General features: G+C 38.3%; 1 long non-coding RNA gene across 24 annotated transcripts in view; it reads right to left on the bottom strand.

Annotated features, from left to right (window-relative positions):
• LOC104970537 (uncharacterized) overlaps positions 1-26,259 on the bottom strand; it is an 83,302-nt gene that overhangs the window by 41,508 nt on the left and 15,535 nt on the right. For 22 of the 24 annotated variants that reach the window (XR_009493540.1, XR_009493545.1, XR_009493541.1 and 19 more), the window contains exon 5: positions 17,875-17,957. The exons of 1 other annotated variant lie outside the window; for it this stretch is intronic. This is a non-coding gene — a long non-coding RNA (uncharacterized lncRNA). Of the gene's footprint in view, positions 1-4,892; positions 4,975-17,874; positions 17,958-26,259 lie in introns of all 24 variants that reach the window. One more of the 24 variants, XR_009493538.1, reaches the window with a different exon arrangement.

Here is a 26,259-nt window from a genome sequence, read left to right as displayed (position 1 = left end):
TTAAAAAACTTAAAATAATTCTAATGTCTAATAAAGAGGTAGATGTTATACAAAAAAATCATGGCTCAATTGAGATTAGTATGCGTTCACATTTAAAGACAGGGAAATAGTTTGTTAATTTAAGAGCTATTTAAAAATGTTATCAGCATATATACACATACTAAAAAGAAATGAACCAAAAATCAGAGTGGTTTTGGATATTCTTTTAATTGTGCTAAGATATTTTATTTCAAATTTTTACAATGAATACTTATGCCTTTCATAATGTTTAATACATTGTATAATGGGGGGAAATTATTCTTTGAGTAATAGATATAGACTTGAACTTATTCCTCCCTGCTGCTGCTACTGCTGCTAAATCGCTTCAGTTGTGTCCGACTCTGTGCGACCCCGTAGACGGCAGCCCACCAAGCTCCCCCACCCCTGGGATTCTCCAGGCAAGAACACTGGAGTGGGGTGCCATTGCCTTCTCTGTAAAGGTCCCCAAAAAATACGAAAATAAGAGGGAAAAGAAGAATGTAAAAGGCAAATATTCAGGAAATGGACAATTCTACACAACACATACTGATCTCTATTAAAAATTACTGCTAAAGAAAAATATATTTAAAATCACATAAAACTATTTATCCAATTAGTGGTATTGTGTAATTTTAATTAAAAAAATAGACACTGATGCCAAAGGTATCCTAACTAAAATAAGAATACATTTTTGTTAATTTTTGGAGAGCCTGTGCTAATATCAGTATTGATGCCTCATAATTCCAGCAGACCCAAAGTTTTATCTTAGTACTGCAGGGCCAATTTCAAGATTTTTATTGCAAGAGTTAAATAATTCTCTATTAAAGTTTACTATGAGTAATTTGATGAGCTTAATAAAATGTGGAGACCAAACACATTACATGTATGTTGTAGAGTAGGACTATCCATTAGATAGTAAACAAAATGTGGTTTATAAACAAAGTGTGTATGTAAACAAATATGTACTAATATATGATATATAAACACAAAATGTGTCATATAAACAAACTGAATGCATAAACTGTGACATATGTATTACATACACACACAACGAAATATCATTTTGCCATTAAAAAAAAAGCAATAGAGTTCTGGCACATGCAACACTGATAAACCTTGAAGATGTGGTAAGTAAAATAAGCCACACACAAAAGGACAAATATTATATTGCTCCAATTATATGAGGTACCCAGAATAGGCAAATTCACAGAGACTGAAAGTAGATTAGAAGTTACCAGGCACTAGGGAGAGAGGGAGTATGACAAATGTACCATAGTAACTAATATAGGGGAACCTGAGTAGGGGATATATGAGAACTCTTTGCAACTTTTATGCAAATTGAAAACTGTTCTAAAAACAAAAAGTTTATTTTAAAAATGATCAGAATAATGATATCCACCTTCCTTTAAATTTTACTCTATAAATAGGTTACCACACACTTTGATTTTTCCATGTGCTAAAAATCAGACTTATTACAGTCTGAGGAAGGAAAATGAATCAAGTTTATAATATCCTTATTGAGACCCCTGAGGTGCAAGGAAAACTTGGGGATAACTTTTGTGGTATAGTGCTAAAATACAGGTTAAAGAATCCACAGTTTTGTATATTTTGAAGAAAATTACTTAAGCAACTATAAAATGGTTAAATAAGAACACTGTAGTATATACACTAAAACATTTCTGGATGGGCAATGAAGATCACCTTTAATAAAAATTGTTCATATTTTTACCAACTTTCGCAAAGATACTAACATAGGAAAACCATATAGAAACACTCACAGAAGGAAACATGGATCATGTTTTCATTGTATCATTATTTGTGAAAGGAACAAAATGCTTTAAACTGTTAAATTATACTAGGCATGAATTTTAATTTCAAACTAAGAGCCAAGTATTCTGATGTATAGTCCAGAGTCACATGTTATATGCCAATACTGATAATTTTTAGAACCTGGAATTGAATGACTTGTGTATGACAAGGGGTCCTGTTTAAGGTATGCAAAAACACATGGCAAGACAGAGGACTATGAATATTATAGTTGTGAAACATATCATGAATATTACTTTGATAAAACTATCTCAACCAAGAACACAAGCAATTTGCAGCAACAGGCATGCAAGAAAGCACAGATCATGAAACATAGTACTGTTTCTGCTCTAGCTCTTCTGTTATGCATACTCTGATTAAAATCACCCTGCATATTAATTTTAACATGTAAATTTTCCTGTTAAAAAGTCCATGTATGTATATATATATATGTCATATGACATCTTTATGGTACAGCTGACAGGAAAAAAATATATAATAGCAGCTGGGAAAAACAAAAACTGGGTAGAATTGACACAAAATAGAATGATGAAAAAACTCAGATGGAGACAACTCTAGATAAATAGTCATTGACACAAATATTATTATATTGTTGTTGTTCAGTCACTAACTTGTGTCCGACTCTTGGCAACCACATGGACTGCAGCACGCCAGGCTTCCCTGTCCTTCACTATCTCCTGGAGTTTGCTCAAATTCATGTCCATTCAGTCGGTGATGCCATCCAACAAACTCATCCTCTGTCGCCCACTTGTCCTCCTGCCCTCAATCTTTCCCAGCATCAGTGTCTTTTCCAGTGAGTCGCCTCTTCCTATCAGGTGGCCAAAGTATTATATAGAACCAAGAAATTTAGCGTATATGGAATGGTGTCACATTATCTGTCAGTGACAATTAAACTGGAATATTTTCAAAGGGCAATCTAGCAACCTAATGAATCAGATTTATTAGATGTGCATACTTGGACTTCCCTGGTGGTCCAGTGGTTAACAATCTGCTTGTCAATGCAGAGGACACAGGTTCAGTCCTTGGTCCAGGAAGATCCCACATGCCACAGGGCAAATAAGCTCGCATGCCACAACTACAAAAAGCCCACTTGCAGCAACAAAGACCCAGCACAGCCAAAAAAATAATAAATGTGCATACTGTCTTTACTCATAAATTATCATACAGAATTACTACTGCAAGTACCCCTCAACAAGTGTATGAGATACATAAAAATAGAAATGAATGTGTAACACACTGTTTGCATGTAGGGCTGACATACATCGTATTGTATCCATATTGGTATTACATGCATACCAATGTTTACTCAACATTTAATGAGCACCTACTAAGTAACATGCAGTTTTAAAAGATGGAATCACACCATTCTGAAAGGACAAAGATGCTTGGTCTATAAAGACACAAACCATTGTATGTATCAACAAGGAGCTTACCTAGCAGCAGCAGCAACAACCAAATGGCCACTAGGCTGCCAATTAATCAGGGGTTATAAGGAAATATGCAAGATGGCAGGCCACCTTATGTTATTCCAATCTAATCTGAGTCTCAGGTGTTAATTCTTAACAGATGCCTACATATTCTACTATATACCTTTGAGTTCCATGACTCTGGTAGAAATTCATTGGTTTTAAAGATGTTGAAAGTAGGTAAGTCTATACCCTAAATTACAATGTAATTTCAGACCCAAGTTGCAAAGCTTGTATGATATGCCAACTGTTCAATCCTGGGTACTGACAGACATATCATATAATCTCTTAACTATAAAATAATAGAACCAAAAGTATCTAATTACCAATTATAGATCAGTCACTAAAATTTCTACAAGATATACTGATCCCTTGGGCTTGGATCACTAGATTTAGTCTAACATCAGAGGGAACATTCTGGTTCAAAGGAACCCCTCAAGCAGAACTTAAGCCAGACACTTAACATTACTTCAACACATTTTTAAGCTTCTACAAAGTGAAATAAATTGGAAATGATGCCAGGCTGCCATGGTATCATGATTCCAAGAGAAAGGAATGGATGATGATCAACAACATGAAGTAAAAAAGGACAAAATTCATCTAGAGATATTGTGAAAAAGGCTGTATTTATGACTGACAGGATTCCTGACCCAGACTTATAATAATTTTAGCAAGAACATCTAATGGACAAAAGTAGGTTCCTTGGAACTTCTAATAATTGGAATTTAAGCCTCTAGGTCGCAATGTATATGGTAGGAAGTCCACTGTGACAATACCAAAAGTCCTTTAGAAAACACAAGCTACCAGTGTTAGCTTGGTTCAGTTCAGTTCAGTTCAGTTCACTCAGTCATGTCCGACTTTTTGCGACCCCATGAATCGCAGCACGCCAGGCCTCCTTGTCCATCACCAACTCCCAGAGTTCACTCAAACTCACGTCCATCGAGTCAGTGATGCCATCCAGCTATCTCATCCTCTGTCGTCCCTTTTTCTTCCTGCCCCCAATCCCTCTCAGCATCACAGTCTTTTCCAATGAGTCAACTCTTTGCATGAGGCGGCCAAAGTCCTGGTTACTTGGCCCCAAATATGGATTCTGCCTTAGGATACAAATTTGGTGATAAAATTCCCCTGAAGTTCAATGTTGCAAAGTCCTCCTCTCTCTTCTTATCTTGGCTTCATATCTTCTATACTGTTAGGTAACCTTCCTTTCTATGTACCATGTACTTTATTAAACATCCCCTAGCTTCTCATCTCTTGGAGAAAACCTAGAACCTACTGCATGTATAAATTATGAACTATATCCATGGTACAAGAGGCATTTAATGCATACAAGTTGAATAAAAAGCCAATCAAAAAGAATAAATGAGTGATGCTATGCTATGCTATGCTAAGTCACTTCAGTCATGTCCGACTCTGTGCGACCCCGTAGACAGCAGCCCACCAGGCTCCCCCGTCCCTGGGATTCTTCAGGCAAGAATACTGGAGTGGGTTGCCGTTTCCTTCTCCAATGCATGAAAGAGAAAAGTGAAAGTGAAGTCGCTCAGTCGTGTCTGACTCTTAGCGACCCCATGGACTGCAACCTACCAGGCTCCTCCATCCATGGGATTTTCCAGGCAAGAGAACTGGAGTGGGGTGCCATTGCCTTCTCCAAAATGAGTGAAGATAGCTTTAAAAAGAAAACCTCTTATTAGAACATTAGTTTAAAGACCACTGTGCAAAAGAAGCATCACTGCGAACAAAGCTAGTGGAGGTGATGGAATTCCAGTTGAGCTATTTCAAATCCTATAAGATGATGCTGTGAAAGTGCTGCACTCAATATGCCAGCAAATATGGAAAACTCAGCAGTGGCCACAGGACTGTAAAAGGTCAGTTTTCATTCCAATCCCAAAGAAAGGCAATGCCAAAGAATGCTCAAACTGCCACACAATTGCACTCATCTCACACGCTAGCAAAGTAATGCTCAAAATTCTCCAAGCCAGGCTTCAACAGTACATGAGCCGAGAACTTCCAGATATTCAAGCTGGATTTAGAAAAGGCAGAGGAACCAGAGATCAAATTGCCAACATCCACTGGATCATAGAAAAAGCAACAGAATTCCAGAAAAACATCTACTTATGCTTTATTGACTATACCAAAGCCTTTGACCATGTGGATCACAGCAAATTATGGAAAATTCTTCAAGAGATGGGAATACCAGACCACCTTACCTGCCTCCTGAGAAATCTGTATGCAGGTCAGAAAGCAACAGTTAGAACTGTAATGGAACAACAGATTAGTTCCAAATTGAGAAAGGAGTACCTCAAGGTACTGTCACCTTGTTTATTTAACTTATATGCAGAGTACATCATGCAAAATCCTGGGCTGGATGAAGCACAAACTGGAATCAAGATTGCTGGAAGAAATACCAATAACCACAGATACACAGATGACACCACCCTTATGGCAGAAAGTGAAGAGGAACTAAAGAGCCTCTTCATGAAGGTTAAAGAGGATAGTGAAAAAGCTGGCTTAAAACTCAACATTCAAAAAACTAAGATCCAATTCTATCACTTCATGGGCAAATAGACAGGGAAACAATGGAAACACTGACAGACTTTATCTTCTTGGGCTCCAAAATCACTGTGAATGGTGACTGCAGCCATGAAATTAAAAGACGCTTGCTCCTTGGAAGAAAAGCAAAGACAAACCTAGACAGCGTATTAAAAAGCATAGACACGTGCAGATGAATGGATAAGAAAGCTATGGTACATATACACAATGGAGTATTACTCAGCCATTAAAAAGAATACATTTGAATCAGTTCTAATGAGGTGGATGAAACTGGAGCCTATTATACAGAGTGAAGTAAGCCAGAAAGAAAAACACCAATACAGTATACTAACACATATATATGGAATTTAGAAAGATGGTAACAATAACCCTGTGTAGGAGACAGCAAAAGAGACACTGATGTATAGAACAGTCTTATGGACTCTGTGGGAGAGGGAGAGGGTGGGAAGATTTGGGAGAATGGCATTGAAACATGTAAAATATCATGTATGAAATGAGATGCCAGTCCAGGTTCGACGCACGATACTGGATGCTTGGGGCTAGAGCACTGGGACGACCCAGAGGGATGGTATGGGGAGGGAGGAGGGAGGAGGGTTCAGGATGGGGAACACATGTATACCTGTGGTGGATTCATTTTGATATTTGGCAAAACTAATACAATTATGTAAAGTTTAAAAATAAAATAAAATTAAAAAAATAAATAAAAAGCAGAGACATCAATTCGCCAACAAAGGTTCATATAGTCAAAGCTATGGTTTTTCCAGTAGTCATGTATGGATGTGAGAGTTGGACCATAAAGAAGGCTAAGCACTGAAGAACTGATGCTTTTGAACTGTGGTGTTGGAGAACACTCTTGAGAGTCCCTGGGACAGCAAGGAAATCAAACTGGTCAATCCTGAAGGAAATCAACACTGAATATTCATTGGAAGGCCTGATGCTGAAGCAGAAATTCCAATACTTTGGCCACCTGATGCAAAGAGCCAACCCTGATGCTGGGAAAGATTGAAGGCCAGAGGAGAAGGGGACCACAGAAGACAAGATGGTTGGATGGCATCACCAACTCAACGGACCTGAGTTTGAGCAAGCTCCAGGAGATGGTCAAGGACAGGGAAGCCTGGCATGCTGCAGTCCATGGGGTTGCAAAGAGTCGGACATGACTGAATGACTGAATAACAACAAGAACTGGAAGTCCAGTGGTTAGGACTCTGTGCTTTCACTGCCAAGGACCTGAGTTTGATCCCTGGGTGGGGCATTAAAATGGACTTCCCTGGTGGCTCAGATGGTAAAGCGTGTGCCTGCAATGCAGGAGACCCGGGTTCAATCCCTTGGCTGGGAAGATCTCCTGGAGAAGAAAATGGCAACCCACTTCAGTATTCTTGTTTGGGAAAGCCCATGGATGGAGGAGCCTGGTAGGCTACAGTCCATGGGGTCACAAAGAGTCAGATACGACTGAGTGACTTCACTTTCACTTTTACTTGGGGCATTAATATCCTACAAGCCATGCTGAGTGGCCAAAGGAAAAAAAAAATGCAGAATATGCCCTATTTAAAAAATAAATAAAGGATTTCTCCAGATTCCTCCATTTCCTGGTGGCCTCCTAGTTACCATGCCAGAGGGTCAGCCATTCACCAGTTCCTTTGGCTGGTTTCCAGTAAAATTCTTACCTCCCTTACTGCCTTACAGCCTACGATCCTCTGCAGCCTTGAAAATTATGATCCCCTCATTGGATCTATCATTTGTGCTGCTTGTAACAAAAACTTTACAAAAATAGAGATAAAATATAAAAATGTATAATAAATCTGGTCTTTAAACCCTGTTCGAAGCACAGATCTCCCAAAAAGCCTGAGTGATGGTATGTTCTTTTGTTATTCATAAGAAGTCCCTTTTGAGCACACCTGAATTTATGCTAACAAAGTGACTCAAAATGGGCTCTTAGTTTCCAGAGAGAGGGAAGTGCCATGCCAGGAAAACCAAGCGTACTAGTAGATTGTTGGAACTTTCAGCCCTATCCTCTAAGACCTGCAGAGAGAGGAAAGGGGTTGGAGGCTGAACTAAGTGGCCAATAAGACCGAAATAAAACTCTAGAAACCCAGAGCTCAAGGAGCTCCCTGGTTGGTGAACACTTTGATGTGCCAAGAAGGTGACATATCCTGAGCCCAAGGGGCGATGGCATGGAAACTCCAACACTCTGTCCTATGTATCTTTTTCACTTGATTGCTCCTGAGTTGTATCCTTTATAATAAGACTGTAAATATAAGTATAGTACTTTCAGGGAGTTTTGGAAATTATTCTCCCAAATTAACAAACCCAAGATGGTCACAGGAATCCCTAAATTTAGCTCACTAGTCAGAAGGTTAGGTTGCCCTAAGAATTAATAAAGGGAATGAGGTCTTCACAAACACTTTTTGGATCAGGTGTTAATTTGAGGTAGTTAGCATCAGAATTTAATTAAAGCCAGGTGGTGTCAGAGAGTCAGCAAGCTAGTGTCAGAACAGTATCAATCTCTCACTGTCAACCTACCAACTAACTAAATTACTGAGTTTTTCCCAACATAGTATGTCTTCATTAAGAAAAAAAAAAATCAAAGAAACCAAACATCCCAGAAGAAATAATAATTACTTATTTACACCTGTCTCAAAAGATAACTAATATACACAATATTGTAAAGCAAGTATCCTCCAACTGAAAAATAAATTTTTAAAAACTTTTTTAAAAAAAAGATAATGTGAACATTCTGTGTCTAGACAAATGTCAACATTTTAAATTTTGATGCAGAAAAATGCATCAAAGGGGTTATAGCAAGTTCTTCAATTTCTGATAAGGGAAAAAAATAGTATTGCTTGAATTATGCCCATCTAGCACAATCAGTTTTTAAATCTTCTGAAATGGAGAGGCCTGTTACTTTAAACTGTTGTAACTCTCAGTTTTCTAATTAAATTCATGAGAAACCATAGAACAAAACTTTACTATTCCCTTGGGTTTCTTTCATAAAGAATGGTTCCTTGAAGACCAGTTTCCAAATTAATGTGTGGGGAAGGAATGACACCCAATTTTTAAAATTAACATACTTCTCTCAGTTAACTATTTGCAACAGTATGATGAGGAAAAAGGGAAGGAAAAAAATAGTCAATATATCAAAGATTTTGTTGTCCTAAGATGGTAGAGGAATAGGATGGGGAGACCACTTTCTCCCCCACAAATTCATCGAAAGATCATTTGAACGCTGAGCAAATACCACAAAACAACTTCTGAACGCTGGCAGAGGACACCAGACCCCCAGAAAGGCAGCCTATTGTCTTCAAAAGGAGGTAAGACAAAATATAAAAGATAAAAAGAGAGACAAAAGAGTTAGGGATGGATAACCATCTTGGGGAGTGAGTCTTAAAAGAGAAGTTTCCAAACAGCAGGAAACTTCACCGGCAGGTCTGTGGGGAGTCTTGGAATCTCAGAGGGCAACATAACCGGGAGGAAAAAAATAAATAAAACTCACAGATTATGTGCCTAATGGCAACTCCCAGTGGAGAAGTACGCCAGATGTTTGTGTCTGCCACCAGCAAGTGGGGACTGAACAGGGAGGCACCGGCTGCACTGCTTAGGGTAAGGTCGGGCCTGAATGCCCTGAGGGCAAACTGAGGGAGCTAACCTGAGATAGCAACCCAAACCATGGCATAGCCAGAGAGGAAAAAAAAAAAGAGGAAAGAGAAAGAGAGAACATTCCCATGAAAAGCTCTAACCTAAGGCACTGCCGGACCAATCACAGAACAAAGGACTGAGCAAATACCAGAGGAGAGTTAGCCCACTGCGGACTGGCCCATCCCCCGCCGGTGGTGGTGGTGGTGGTGGCAGCCAGAGACGGAAAGGGGCAAACTTGTCCCCAGAGACAGCATTCCCTACCAAACTACAAGCAGGCTTCCAGTTGCTAACCAAGTCTTCCAGGGATCCTGGACGGTTGACATCAGCCAGGAGGCTTGCAGCCAGAGATCAACTCTCCAGAGGAGACACATGGCACACCTGAGACAACGCACCCAGGAAACCAAGGAGCTGGGACCGGGAAGGTGATAAGACACACTGTACCTGGGGAGAGTGTGCTCGCCAAGCACCTGGTCTGTACATGGGGAGAGTGCGCTTGCCAAGCACCTGGTCGCCTGAGCTGCTCAGACCTGGGAAGGGCACAAAACGTAGGTCGAACACAGTCTGTGCATTTGTGGAGTACCCGGGAACCTGAACCTGAGCGGCTTAGATCTGGGAAGTGCTCACAACCCAGGGCCCACCTCAGACAGTTCCCCAGCAGAGCAACTTGGAGCCTGAGCAGTGTAGACCGAGAAAGCACACATGCCATGAGTGAGGGCAAACCCAGTGTGGCCAAGACACTGCAAGCACTCCCCAAACACACCAGTGATATTTGTTTGCAATGTTCATCCCTCCCAGCAGCACAATTGAACAAGTGAGCTCAAATAAATGACCACCTTCGCCGCCTTGTGTCAGGGCGGAAGTTAGATACTGAAGAGACTTGCAAACAGAGGAAGCCAAAATAAAGAAGAGGGAACTGCTTTGGAACTGACAGGTGCAACAGATTAAAACTCTATCGTTAGCACTGGCTACACTGGAAGGGACCTATAGACCTTGAGAAGAAGTATAAGGTGGAACAAAGAATTACCTGAAACTGAACTGACCACACACTGCCCTCAACAGTGCCAGAGAAATCCCTAGATATATTTTACTATTATCATTTTTCAATTTTTTGAAAGTTATTTATTACTCCTTTAATTTTCATTTTTAAAACCTACTATTTAAAAAAAAGCAGATCCTATTTTTAAAGCAAATTTCATTTTTTCATATACCTTTTGTGATTTAAAAAAAAAATATTGTAGTTTTGAGAGTCTAAACTCTACTCTAGATTTTTAATCTTAGTTTTTTGGTATTTCTTATCAATTCTGTACCCTTAAGAATCCAATTTTCTGTACCCATTTTTACTTAAGAGTGTGATTACTGGCTTGATTGTTCTCTCCCCTTTTGACTCTCCTTTTGCTCCCCCAGATCACCTCTATCTCCTTCCTCCCCCTTCTCTTCTCTACTTAACTCTGTGAATCTCTTTGGGTGTTGTGGGCTGTGGAGAAAACTTAGGGAACTGATCACAGGCTAGACTGATCTCTCTCCTTTTGACTCCCCCCCATCTCCTCCTGGTCACCTCTATCACCTTCTTCTGTCTCCTGTTCTCTATGGAACTCCGTGAAACTCTCTGAGTGTTCCAGACTGTGGAGAGCAAATTGGGAGTTGATTACTGGCTAGACTGCTCTCTCCCCTTTTGATTCCCCCTCTTCTCTTCCTGGTCACCTCTATCTCCCTCCTTCATCTTCTCTTCTTCATGTAACTCTGTGAACCTCTCTGGGTGGCCCTCACTGTGGAGAATCTTTTCACCATTAACCTAGATGTTTTATCATCAGTGCTTGATGGATGGAGAAGTCTTGAGGCTACTATAAGCATAAGACTGAAAGCCAGAGGCAGGAGGCCTAAATGCAAAACTTAAGAACACCAGAAAACTCCTGACTCCAGGGAGCATTAATCGACAAAAGCTCATCCAAAAGCCTCCATACCTATACTGAAAGCAAGCTCCACCCAAGAGCCAACAAGTTTAAGAGAAAGACATACCACGCTAATTCTGCAACAAAACAGGAACATAACCCTGGGAACAAAAATACAGGCTGCGAAAAGTCACACCAAACCCATAGACACCTCAAAACTCACTATTGGACCTTTCATTGCACTCCAGAGAGAAGAGATCCAGCTCCACCCACCAGAACCCTGGTGCAAGCTTCCCTAACCAGGAAACCTTGACAAGCCACACGTCCAACCCCACCCACAAGGAAGAATAAAGAGGAACCAAAAATTCTTCCACAATAAAGAGGAACCAAAAATTTCCAGCATACAGAAAGGCCACAGCAATCTAAACAAGATGAAAAGGCAGAGAAATATTCAGCAGGTAAAGGAACATGATAAAAACCCACCAAACCAAACAAAAAAGGAGGAAATAGGGAGTCCACCTGAAAAAGAATTCAGAATGACAAAGATGATCCAAAATTTTGAAAACAAAATGAAGTTACAGATAAATAGTCGGGGCACAAGAATTGAGAAGATGCAAGAAAAGTTTAACAAGGACCTAGAAGAAATAAAAAATAGTCAATCAATAATGAATAATGCAATAACTGAGATCAAAAGCACTCTAGAAGGAACCAACAGTAGAATAACTGAGGCAGAAGAAATATATATAAGTGAGGTGGAAGATAGAATGGTGGAAATAAATGAAGCAGAGAGGAAAAAAGAATTAAAAGAAACGAGAACAACCTCAGAGACCTCTGGGACAACATTAAACGCCCCAACATTAGAATCATAGGAGTCCCAGAAGAAGGCAAAAAGAAAGGGCATGAGAAAATACTTGAATGGTAGGACATACTTAAAGTGATGAAAGAGAAAAACCTACAACCCAGATTTCTGTACCCAGCAAGGATCTTATTTAAATATGAAGAAGAAATTAAAACCTTTATGGACAAGCAAAAGCTCAGAGAATTCAGCACCACCAAACCAGCTCTTCAACGGATGCTAAAGGATCTTCTCTAGACAGGAAACACAGAAAGGGTGTATAAACTCGAACCCAAAACAACAAAGTAAATGGCAATGGGATCATACTTATCAATAATTACTTTAAATGTAAATGGGTTGAACGCCCCAATGAAAAAAGACAAAAGCTGGGTGAATGGATACAAAAACAAGACCCCTATATATACTGTCTACAAGAGACCCACCTCAAACCTAGGGATACACACAGACTGAAAGGGAAGACCTGGAAAAAGATATTTCACACAGATGGAGAACAAAAGGAAGCAGGAGTAGCAATACTCATATCAGATAAAATAGGCTTTGAAAAAAAGGCCATGAAAAAAAGACAAAGAAGGACACTACATAATCATCAAAGGATCAATCCAAGAAGAAGATTTAACAATTATAAATATATATGCACCAAACATAGGAGCACTGCAATATGTAAGGCAAATGCTAACAAATATGAAAGGGGAAATTAACAGTAACACAATAGTGGGAGACTTTCATACTCCACACACACCTATGGATAGATCAACTAAACAGAAAATTAGCAAGGAAACACAAACTTTAAATGATACAATGGACCAGTTAGACCTAATTGATATCTATAGGACATTTCACCCTAAAACAATGAATTTCATCTTTTTCTCAAGTACACACAGAACCTTCTCCAGGATAGATCATATCCTGAGCCAAAAATTTAGCCTTGGTAAATTCAAAAATATTGAAATCATCTCAAGCAGCTTTTCTGATCACAATGCGGTCAGATTAGATGTCCACTACAGAAAAAAAATTATTAAAAATACAAACATATGGAGGCTAAACAACATGCTTCTAAATAACCAACAAATCACAGAAATAATAAAAAATGAAATCAAAATATGCATAGAAACGAATGAAAATGAAAACACAACATCCCAAAACCTATGGGATTCAGCAAAAGTGGTGCTAATGGGAAGGTTCATAGCAATGCAAGCCTACCTCAAGAAACAGGAGAGAAATCAAATAAATAACCTAACTCTACACCTAAAGCAACTAGAAAAGGATGAAACGAAGAACCCCAGGGTTAGTAGAAGGAAAGAAATCACAAAAATTAGGGCAGAAATAAATGCAAAAGAAACAAAGAGACCATAGCAAAAATCAACAAAGCTAAAAGCTCATTCTTCGAGAAAATAAACAAAATAGACAAACCATTGGCCAGACTCATCAATAAACAAAGGGAGAAGAATCAAATCAAGAAAATTATAAATGAAAATGGAGAAATCACAACAGACATCACAGAAATACAAAGGATCAAAAGAGACTACTATCAGCCACTATATGCCATTAAAATGGACAACTTGAAAGAAATGGACAAATTCTTAGAAAAGTACAACTTTCCAAAACTGAACCAGGAAGAAATAGAAAATCTTAACAGACCCATCACAAGCACGGAAATTGAAACCATAATCAGAAATCTTCCCAAAACCAATACAATATTGTAAAGTTAAATAAAATAAAATTAAAAAAAAAAAAAAATCTTCCAACAAACAAAAGCCCAGGACCGGATGGCTTCACAGCTGAATTCTACCAAAAATTTAGAGATGAGCTAACACCTATCCCACTCAAACGCTTCCAGAAAATTGCAGAGGAAGGTAAACTTCTAAACTCATTCTATGAGGCCACCATCACCCTATACCAAAACCTGACAAAGATGCCACAAAAAAAGAAAACTACAGGCCAATATCACTGATGAACATAGATGTAAAAATCCTTAACAAAATTCTAGCAAACAGAATCCAACAACATATTAAAAAGATCATACACCATGACCAAGTGGGCTTTATCCCAGGGATGCAAGGATTCTTCAGTATATACAATGCAAAAATATACAATGGAGAAAAGACAATCTCTTTAACAAGTGGAGCTGGGAAAACTGGTCAACCACTGGTAAAAGAATGAAACTAGAACACTTTCTAACACCATACACAAAAATAAACTCAAAATGGATTAAAGATCTAAATGTAAGAGCAGAAACTAAAACTCCTAGAGGAAAACATAGGCAAAAGACTCTGACATAAATCATAGCAGGATCCTCTATGACCCACCTCCAAGAGTAATGGAAATAAAAGAAAAAGTAAACAAATGGGACCTAATTAAACTTAAAAGCTTTTGCACAATGAAGGAAACTATAAGTAAGGTGAAAAGACAGCCTTCAGAATGGGAGAAAATAATAGCAAATGAAGCAAGTGACAAAGAATTAATCTCAAAAATATACAAGCAGCTCCTGAAGCTGAATTCCAGAAAATAAACAACCCAATCAAGAAATGGGCCAAAGAACTAAACAGACATTTCTCCAAAGAAAACATACAGATGGCTAACAAACACATGAAAAGATGCTCAACATCACTCATTATCAGAGAAATGCAAATTAAAACCACAGTGAGGTACCATCACATGCCAGTCAGAATGGCTGCTATTAATAAGTCTACAAACAATAAATACTGGAGAGGGTACAGAGAAAAAGGAACCCTCTTACACTGTTGGTGGGAATGCAAACTAGTACAGCCACTATGGAGAACAGTGTGGAGATTCCTTAAAAAACTGGAAATAGAACTGCCATACGACCCAGCAATCCCACTGCTTGGCATACACACCAAGGAAACCAGAATTGAAATAGACACGTGTATCCCAATGTTCATAACAGCACTGTTTACAATAGCCAGGACATGCAAGCAACTTAGATGTCCATCAGCAGACGAATGGATAAGAAAGCAGTGGTACATACAAGCAATGGAATATTACTCAGCTATTAAAAAGAATACATTTGAATCAGTTCTAATGAGGTGGATGAAACTAGAGCCTATTATACAGATTGACGTAAGTCAGAAAGTAAAACACCAATATGGTATATTAATGCATATATATGGAATTTAGAAAGATGGTAATGACGACCCTATAATGCGAGACAGCAAAAGAGACACAGATGTAGAAAACAGACTGTTGGACTCTGTGGGAGAAGGTGAGAGTGGGATGATTTGAGAGAATAGCATTGAAGCATGTATATTATCATATGTGAAATAGAGCGCCAGTCCAGGTTCGATGCATGAGGCAGGATGCTCAGAGCTGGTGCGCTGGGATGACCCTGAGGGATAGGATGGGGAGGGAGGTGGGAGGGAGGGTCGGGATGGGGAACACACATATACCCATGTCTGATTCATGTGAATGTGTGGCAAAAACCACAATACTGTAAAGTAATTAGCCTCCAATTAAAATAAAAAAAATAAATAAATAAAATACAAGTAAGCTTAAGTCACCCTTTGACATAACCTAAAACACTCATCAAAAAATTTTACATGTCCCAAAGAGAACAGAAATCATATATTTAAACTCACTCTTATCGGGCCCTCTTTCTTCCCTTAAGCTGAGTCTGAATGTGATCAATTATTGAATGCTCTAATTTTGATCTATTATTATAGATTCAGCCCAAGTACACAGAAAAGAGTTAACATAGAGGCCTAAAACTACTAAAGGGAAAGCAGTCTTCAGGAAACTACTCAGAATGGCCTGCTTGCATGGCTGGCCCTTGGGTGGCACCAGGAAACTTTACTGGTAAACAGTTCCCTACACGGATAGCAAACTTTCCCTAACTGATAAGGGTGGCTCACTATGCCTAAATTGCTTATAAAAATAATGTGGATCACAGTGAATATTTACTTTCCTTCTGGAAGTCTGGAATTTTGGTACATGCTAATCAGAAAGGGCCTACATGACCAGCACACAATAAAAGCCTTGGTTGCTGAGTTGCATAACAGCCTTCCCTGGCAGAAACACTGCACACATGTTACTGTGCTTCTATTGCTGGGGATGCTCTGTGTGACTGCTCAGGGGAGGGAGAAAGCAGAGGGAAGCCTGCATAGGACTTCTCCATAAAATTCCTTATGCTAATTTTAGAAAGGCTACATATCCTTACTATCTTAGCCATAACCTTATGCTGAATCCTGTGATCTAGTGACTCCCAACACATCATCCATTTTTTGATATTAAGTAGCCAAATCATACAGGCCACCTGTGTTTTCCTTGATGTTTCAAAATGCATTTTACAACCAAGATTAAATATATTTACATTTTAACAAGTAGATTTTTTGGTTATAATTAAATCACTGGATTAGAACTATCAATAAATGAGGCTACATCTATCATATAACTTACAACTTAGTAACTATTTCTGACTTAGAACAAAATGTCAAGCTGGTGTTTAAGCAAAATAATGCACTTTCCCAGCTAGGCAGGTTTGTCTTGTTTTGTTTTTGAGAGGGCTACCCTAAAAGAAAAAAAAAAAAGTATATTTGTTTCCTAAACTTGTTCCCAGTGAGACACTCTTCTTCTTAGTGATAGTTCTTTTTAGATATTAAATTGTTATTTGCAGTTAAAATATCTTATATCCAACTTTCAGTTAATGACATTACTATCAAGTTCCAGGCTACTAAAAGCAGGTATGCATACTTTTCAATTACAAATATTTCATGTAATCCTCTCTAGTTGTGAGAGAGTTAACTGAGACTGGTTGATAGGGAGTCAAGGCCCCTTTAAGGAGGAGGTGAACATTCTTTTTCACAATTTTTTTCCTTAGTCATGTAGGAGATGCTTCTTTTAAGCCCCTGAACAGGTATTGCAACAGGTACTGCAACAATATATCTCGCTTGAGACCTGGTCTTTCTTTAGGTCTGGAACTAATGATTACACAGCACAATAATACAGCTTACTCATGGCTATGCCTTTCTCAGACTCTATGTTAGTGATTGTAATTGTAAAAAATCTTGCCTGGGAACCTGTTTCTTAAGACTTGTACCCCTGATTATACATCAACAGTGTATCTTTCCTGGAACCATCCTCCCTGGCTAATCTTGTATGGAAGTTATCTCAGGATGTATGCCTTGGGAAAGGGTGTGGTGGAACTCTTACAATCTTGAGGTATTCTTTGTATATATTCTCAGCAGCTAGTTGAGAAGTATATAATGCCCTGCTTAAACTAGTGAGGGTGGGTACTCTCCTACCCACTTCTGGTGCCTTTCGCTGGAGGCTTTCTCTATCACTGTTACTTTAATAAAACTGTTGCACCAAGCTCTGAGTGACTGAGACCCCCATCTTTGGTCCCAGAGTGAATTCCTCTCCTTTGGAGACCACGAACTTCAGCACTGTTCACCGTAAGCTATCAGCTGAATGACTTCAACAAGGGTAAAAATCCTTTGGTGGCCCACTGTAGCCAACCTCCAGCAATTGTGCCTCAGGAACAAGACAAAGCATATACATGCTGCTATATCTGAATTGACTAAAGTAATTCTCTAGGTACAATTAGAAAATGAGGGAGTTTCTCCTAACAAGCTTTGACCACTGATTTTTACCATATTCTCCAATACTTCTCCAAATGCATACTTACGTTCATGCCTGCTGCCAGGGACATGTCGACACTCAGTCTTTTGTCATGCTCTTTTCCATGGAAAGAAACCAGGCTTAAGGGCCCTGAAAGAATCCATTGCAACTTCTGTGACTAAAAATTATGCTTGTTAAGGAAACAATGAGTCAACTGTACAAAGATAAATTACAAGGATAATCATCATAGCCAACATATAATGAGAGGTAAATAATCTTCAACATGCCAATTTAATTTACTACAAGAAACATACCCATCTATCTAACCAGAATATTTATTTCCACACAAGGAGCATATTCTTTGTTAGTAGCCAAATTACAATCATGAAATTGTTTAATCAAGACAGAATCTGAACAGGAGGCATAATTAGAGAAAATATGTGCTCAATAACATCAAAGACATTCATGTTTATACTCCAAAAATTTAACAGTGATTTTAGTTGAATGATGGGATTACAGCTTATCTTAACTGCATTCTTTATATCCTTGTATTATCTGAATTGGTTATAAAATAATAGTACCTCTCTATATTATAACCAGGAAAAAAAAGTACTTCCATTTTGAAATAAGCTAGGAAAAATAACCAGCTATTAAAATTAATAGAAAATTGTGGCTACATATGGCATAAAATTCCTAAGGAATAACATAACAAATATTGGAGGGAATCTATGTGATGAAAATTATGATTATTAGGACATAAAAAAAACTTGACTAGATGTCTCTAGAAGAACTGTTACAAGCATGTTAATTCTTACCAAATGAATTTATAAATCAGATGCTATTTACAATAACTATTCTTAAGTGAGTTTATTTTTTTTTAAATGAAGCAGAATTTTACAAAGTAATTCTTAAATTCAAGTTAATGATGAATTGGAGATCAGCAGCTAAGTAGACACTGCAAAAGAATAAAACAAGATTTGCTATGAACAAGGAAGGAACAGAACAGGGGTCAGCAAACTATAGCCAATGGGTCAAACCTGGCTGCAGACAAATTTTGCATTTGCTGTCTCTGACTGATTCCCTGAGTGAATAGCTATAACAGACTGTGTGGCCCACAAGCCTCATATATTTGCTATTTGGAATTTTACAGAAAATTTTACTCTTGCAATAGGTACTTTAACTTTGCTGTCATGTCCATAGACTCTTCTCTAAGAGCTTCTAAGGGAGTGCACGAAGGCCAAGAGAAGGCTAATTTACAAGGTAAATACAATGCATGAATACCCACAAGTACAGAAGCTGGAAGGTAGAAAAATAAAGGTTGAGAAGTCAGTGAATAGCAAAAGAAGTATGAACAATAATAAGGGACTTTAAAAATACTGATGCCCAAGGCAACTAAATCACAGTATTCTACCCTGGTTTATTTTTAAAGTTCCTCAGTTGATTCTAATGTACAGCTCTGATAGAGAAGCACTGACCTAGGAGGAATAGCAAATGCAGAGTAGCTGAGTGATGTCAATGATGTAGCACAAGAGTAATGAACCAAACCTTAATGAATGAACTTTAACCTGCTGTTAAGGTTCGAATCCAGAGATGTTTGAATCCAGTTCCCATAATCAATGTTGTTCCTATATTTAAATTTCCATTAAAGCCCCATATTCCACATTGTTCAACGTATTTATATGCAATAAACCCCTGTTAATGAGATAGGCTAAGTGATTTTTCATTTCTTGAGACAAAAAGAGCCAATATAGTTCAGAAATTTGTATCAGAAATACAGTCGCATGAAACAGACCCCCAGCAGAAATATAAAACATTTGAAATTGTTAGAATATGACAGTAAAGTGAAAAATCATACACAATTCCCTCAAGACACCAGGATTCAATGTCTTTTAGAAGTCCAGGTTATGCTGTACCAAAGCCACTAATCAGACAATTGCCTTTGTGACTCATATATATACCCACTTAGGGTGAAGCACTGAGGCAATTGGTAGTGGCTGTATAATAGCAACTACAAAAAATAAGGAAAGTAGGGTTTGACAGTTTTTTCTCTTCTGACAATGATGTGCAAATTCCGATATAACCATAAGGTGCTGACCCTGGAAAGCATGACTGTATCTGTTATAGCTAGACATGGTGCTCAGTTACCATTCTAATAGGCATAGAATAACATGGATTAGATCATAGTTTACTAAGTTTGAGAACCATTGGACTAAATGTGTCCAGTGTTCAGGCTCTTACAAATATACTCTCACATCCTTCTAAACACCACCACCCTATCTATTGTCACAGCTGTAGCATAGCCCTAATGACCAGCTGTTGTTTCACATTATCTAGTGTTACATCCTCTCCACTGAGCACAGTTGATGGGACCAATCCATACATTGCCAGCAGCTTATGACATGCCTAAACATGAAAAGGCACTGCACAAATAAAAACAAACTAGGCCAATTACATTCTCACTCTTTGGAATTTAAGTAGAAACAATGAAAACTAGGTCATTACCAGTGAAAGCTGAAGCTGAAAGCCTCATCAAAGTAGGGTAGTGGCAAAGTCATTCAGGAGGAAGAAAAAAAATAGTACAGAATAGAATGTAGAATAGGAGATCAAACAGCTGATTTAATTCAAGTCAACAGCACAATGGAAAAGGTCTACAAACTCAATGTGCTTAAGTGCCTAGAGCCACCACAGATATAATTTGATGCCACATTATTGTAAGATTCCTATGAAATCTCTATCTTCCTTACTGTGGATATCTTACTGTGTATCTATATGTTAAATGTCTATATCTTGAGCTAAACCTGTGTCTTTCTTAAAAACTATTTTCAATGTGAAGTTTTTAATGATGTTATAAAATGAAAAATGGATTTAAGTTCTTATTTTTGCAAAAGACTACATATTCTTTAATCTATCTTCTTCATGTACGCAAACATTTTTCTTCCCACAGTACAATGTGTCTGCCATGTTTATGTACAATTTAGAATGGTACCTGGAACTTGGTAAGAACTCTGTTAGTTGTTACCTTTATCAGAATGAAAACTAAATAGTCAAAAGTCCATAGAGTTAAATAATTGAAAAATTGACCACCTTCTGCACCCTGTAATACACACTCACCTAAAATACAATTGCTTGAAATACATAAAATAGTATATCATGTGAGTATATGATTAAAAGAAAGCTTTTGGGGCACTGGAAATCTGTCAGTGTATGTGTTTATGAATAAAGGGGAGGTGGCACTCGTAGGTGCTAGGTCTTATTTCTTGAAACCAGAAATCCTATGTAATTTAGAAAATAATGTAGAGTTGGGATACATAACCAGAACTTTGGCAGGAAGTAAAATATTTAGACCTGGTTATTACTTGGTGGTGGGGCAGAGAATAGACAGACCCACTACAACTGAGGCTAGAATGTTAAGGGCCTACAGGAACTCAGTTATTGTCACAGGACCACACATCCAATGAAGTTAGGTTTTGGTACAATCACAACAGAGAAAACTAAAGAGGTCAAAAAGATCACAGATAGGTGGATAATTCTAAAATTGGCAGGGAAATTTCTAAAGTGGCCTCATGATATCACTTCAGACTGTAGCATTTGGCTAGACTTACTCTCCAACATTTCTGCTTAAGTAAGAGCTGGAAAAGTATAAACATAAGTATCTTTAGAAACGAGAAAATGAGATGAGGGTCACATGTGTTTAGTGGTCCAAGATATAGAAATGCAATACAATCACACCTGAATCAAGTGGTGGCTACGCTCAGTCTCATCCAAGGCAACCTGTTCCACTCATAGAGCTCTGGAGATGAGGCAGTCTCAGAGAGCAATGAATTTTAGTATATGACCTATCCTGTCATCCAGAGCAGAATGTACCAGGTGTGAGACACACTACCCAAGTGCTGTGTCATTACATGACTCAAAACCTGACTACCTAACCAGGGGTGAGTTAAGTCACTTAAATCCTTGCATTGAGGAATAAACTTTGTGAAATGCAAAAAGAGTGAAGCAGAAGGAGCTGAATATTAAATGACAGTGCTGGGAAACATGAGGTACAGCCAAGGATACTGGTGCAATAAGCAAAGTTTAGTAATGAATAACTGAAAATTTATGAGGAAGCAGAATACAAATAAATCTAGGAAGTAAACTAAAGCTCGATAATGAAGAAGGCAAAAAAGCAGAGAAAAGGAGGAATTATTTCATTTTCTTTAGTTTTTAATTTTCTTATTCAAATACAGGATTTTCTTTATTTGGACTCCTATGAAACTTTTGTCTACCTTAGAACTTGGCCACGCATAGTCATGGGTGGTCCAAATTGCCTCACTGACCCAAGAGAGGTCTGTTTCTTGAAAATGAAAGAGGCTACAATACCAGAAATTGCTAACAGGATTCCAGCCATAACTGAAGCTCCCCAAAAATGTGAGTCTGCTGGAACTGGTTAGTGTCACAGTAGGAGATAAGGAAGTGAGAATTCCGCCAACCCCCCCATATATTAGAATAGAATGATAATAGCCACTCTGGAGTTCATCTCCAGAACTATAAGTGGAAACTCTACATGATAAAGCTGCTAATTAGGCATTTAAAACCATCAAAGATGAGGCTGTGAGGGATCTGGGAACTGCTAACTGTTGCAATAGAGTAACTTCCAAGTTTCTCTTTAATGGCCAGGTGGTAAATATTTTAGGTTTTGCAAGCCATATGGTCTATGTTACAACTACTTTGCCACTGTAGCATAAAAGCAGAGACAATACATAAATGAATATGTGGCCATTTTCCAATAAAACTAAAATCTGAATTGTGTATAATTTTCATACATTATAACGTGTTATTCTCCTTTTGAATTTTTTCAACTGTTAAAAAATGTAAACACCATTTGTCACTCATAGGCTGTAAAAGAAAAAAAAAACAAAACAAGTAGTGGGCCCATAGGCCATAGTTTTGCTGACTCTTAATATATGGAAATGGAAGGTTGTAACAAAGATGGTCATGCAGGTATTTTTTAACCTGAAAGATTATATTTAACATACTCAAGGATACTCTAATGACAGCAAACTTTCTGTTTAATGGACTACTCCTGTTCTTTTTTTAAACTATCTTAACCATTTTTAAGTGTATAGTTCAATAGCATTAAGTATATTCATACTGTTGAGCAACAAATCTCTGTATCTTTTTCATCTTGCAAAATTCAAACTTTATACCTGTGAAACAACTCCTCATTTCCCCCATCCCCTCAGCTCCTGGCAACCATCAGATATTTAAGAAACACTGTGCCAAAGGAGATCTGTCTATAGAAGGGATTTAGCTCAGAGGATGCCAGCTTGCTCACACTATTCCATGCAGTGCCTTATAAAGTTGTCTAATCTACACTAAGAAACACAATTACATTGGATCAAAGATACACATACAAACATATAGCTGGAACAAAAATTTCACAAAATACTTACCCTTTGCCAGATGGAGGATAATATTTTTTTCATTTTTAAATTCTATCTTCATCTATTCTTTCCTAATCTATTCTAATCTATACAATTCCGTTTAAAACTATGGCCTAGTTTTAATAGTACCCAAGGAAAACTGTTAACCACAAGCCAAACTAACACACTCATGTTTTACACCATATGGGAAAAAGGTAACACCTCAAACAAATCAAAATTATAAAGAAGCAGAAGCTGTGGGGTTATAAAAACATTTATTTATAAACACACTGTGTTGGCCTGCAGCATTTAAACAAATTTAAACTAATGGCTCAAACTCAGGCTCCTTGTGGAAATTATGTCAATATTGGGCTGCATTTTTACTGGGCAAAAATCAACAGGAGCCAAGGAGCCAACCCATGACTGGATTGCCTTCTAATTTTAGAGCAATTAAATGACTTTCATCCTTTGGCATGAAAGGTTCATGTTCCAGTGGACCATAAACCCAAACATTCCCCCTTAGAAGCATCAAATGCTCTTTACCATTGAATTTGAACTCTTTTCTTCTTTTAAGAGAATTCTCTGTTCCATTGTCTATCAAAAGCAGATCAATAGAACAAAAACCAAAACAAAACAAAAAGCAAAGTTTCAAGAAATTAAATATCAAAACCATCTTATACATTTATTCCCAGGTGGAATAAATGTCCCAGGTGACCTTGCATGCATTTGCAATTGCAACCCCTGAAACAAAGGATGGAAACTAGAAGAAATGAAGCAAAGTAAAAGAAACAGAGACTAAGTGCATTAATTATACTAACTGCAACTGCAGAACACAAAAGTAAAGACCCAAAAACTCCTGCTGCTGGTACATAAATATCTAACTAAAATGGGATAAGTCAGGCCTGGTACACTTATAAGGGCTTCCATTATAGCTCAGCTGGTAAAGAATCTGCCTGCAATACGGGAGACCTGGGTTCCATCTCTGTGTCAGAAAGACCCCCTGGAGAAGGAGATGGCAACCCACTCCAGTATTCTTGCCTAGAGAATCCCATGGACAGAGGAGCTTGGTGGGCTACAGTCCATGGGGTGGCAAAGAGTTGGACATGGCTAAGTGAGTTAACACACACATTTGTATTCTTAGGAATTAGAACTGGGCTATCAAAAGTACTAATAGTTAGCTATGTGAACTGAAGCTGAAAGGATAGATAGCAAGCCAACACAATGAAGACAGGTGAGGCTTCAAGGGCCAAAAGCAAGCAAAACTTATGGCAAGGTAAAGCCCTCACAACTTTAGAAATCAACTATAAGCTAACAAAAATAAATACAGTATACAATTCTTTGTGGGGGTGGGGGGGCGGGGAGATGAAGCTCTAAGTAAGCAGAATCTATGAATAAGCTAAAAATATGAGGTAGAGAAAAAAGTAAAACAAAGTGAATTGGCATGTGATAGGCATGACATTTCCATATAGAAATCAATAGGGGGAATGTCCTAGACCTGCCAAATAACAACTGCCTCTACAGTCTCAGGAAACTTAACCCACAGACAGATTCACAATTTAATGACAACTGGGCAGCACAGAGAACAAGAGCACAAACAGATAGTTTGCAGAGAGAAAGATGATATAGAATGGAGGTCACATCTACAGAGACTGCACAAGCTCAAGTTATAAATGAGAAAAAAAAAAAAACCCTAAGTATTCAGTAGCTTAGTAAGCAGAGACATTACTTTGCCAACAAAGGTCCATCTAGTCAAAACTATGATTTTTCCAGTAGTCATTTATGGATGTGAGAGTTGGTCTAGAAAGAAAGCTGAGTGCTGAAGAATTGATACTTTTGAACTATGGTGTTAGAGAAGACTCTTGAGAGTCCCTTGGACTGCAAAGAGATCCAACCAGTCCATCCTAAAGGAAATCAGTCCTGAATATTCATTGGAAGGACGTATGTTGAAGCTGAAACTCCAATACTTTGGCCACCTGATGTGAAGAGCTGACTCATTGGAAAAGACCCTGAGGCGGGAAAGATTGAGGGCAGGAGGAGAAGGGGACGACAGAGCATGAAATGGTTGGATGGCATCACTGACTCGATGGGCATGAGTTTAAGCAAGCTCTGGGAGTTGGTGATAGACAGGTAAGCCTGGCATGCTGCAGTCCATGGGGTTGCAAAGAGCTGGACATGACTGAGCAACTGAACTGAACTGATTCAGTAGCTAGGAGGCAGAGGAAACCAGAGTACAGAGTACTGAGGAAATCAGATGGAAGTAGAAATAAGATGACATGCAGAAAATCAGAGAAATAAACTGAATCACATTAATAATACCACAATGGAGTCGAGTTCTGTAAACTTCTTAAACTGATCCAAATGAGCCCATTTCTTACAAAAAATTTTGGATTGCAAAGAATAAACCCTGAAAAGGAATATAATGTGGAGTTGGTTATTTTGAAGCAATAAGGTAGTTGTTTGTGGTTGTTGCTGTTCAGTAGCTAAGTCATGTAGATTCTTTGCAACTTCATGGACTGTAGCCCGCCAGGCTCCTCTGTCCATGGGGTTCTCCAGGCAAGAATACTGGAGCAGGTTGCCATTTCCTTCTCCAGGGGATCTTCCTGGACCAGGGATTGAACCATGTCTCCTTCATTGGCAGGCAGATTCTTTACCACTGAGCCACCAATGTAGACAGCCAAGCAAATCCTTTTGCTATCACCTGTGTGCTCAGACACTTAAAATTGTGAAATATGGACAGAAACAGGTGATCAGTAGTGAAGACTACAGGTGAAACACTGCTTTAAGAGGTTATGATGGGAGATGAGTCATGAACATGAGGAAATCAACTATGACTAAGCAGAAACTTTGAGACCAAAAGTTATTAAAGCAGAACAACACAGAGCTGATACTGGCAAACAGCCTACAGGCCAAATCCAACACCATCCCTCCTTTTTATATAAATATGGTTTTACTGGAACACAGCCACATTTGTCCGTTTATGTACTGTTTCTGGCTGCTTTCACTACAGTGGCAAAAACCACATGGTCTACAAAGCCTAAAATATTTACTAT

Source organism: Bos taurus, chromosome X (genome assembly GCF_002263795.3).
Source record: "Bos taurus isolate L1 Dominette 01449 registration number 42190680 breed Hereford chromosome X, ARS-UCD2.0, whole genome shotgun sequence".
NCBI classification, from domain to species: domain Eukaryota; kingdom Metazoa; phylum Chordata; class Mammalia; order Artiodactyla; family Bovidae; genus Bos; species Bos taurus.
Note: the sequence above shows the minus strand (reverse complement) of the source record. Positions and strands in the feature narration are given on the sequence as shown.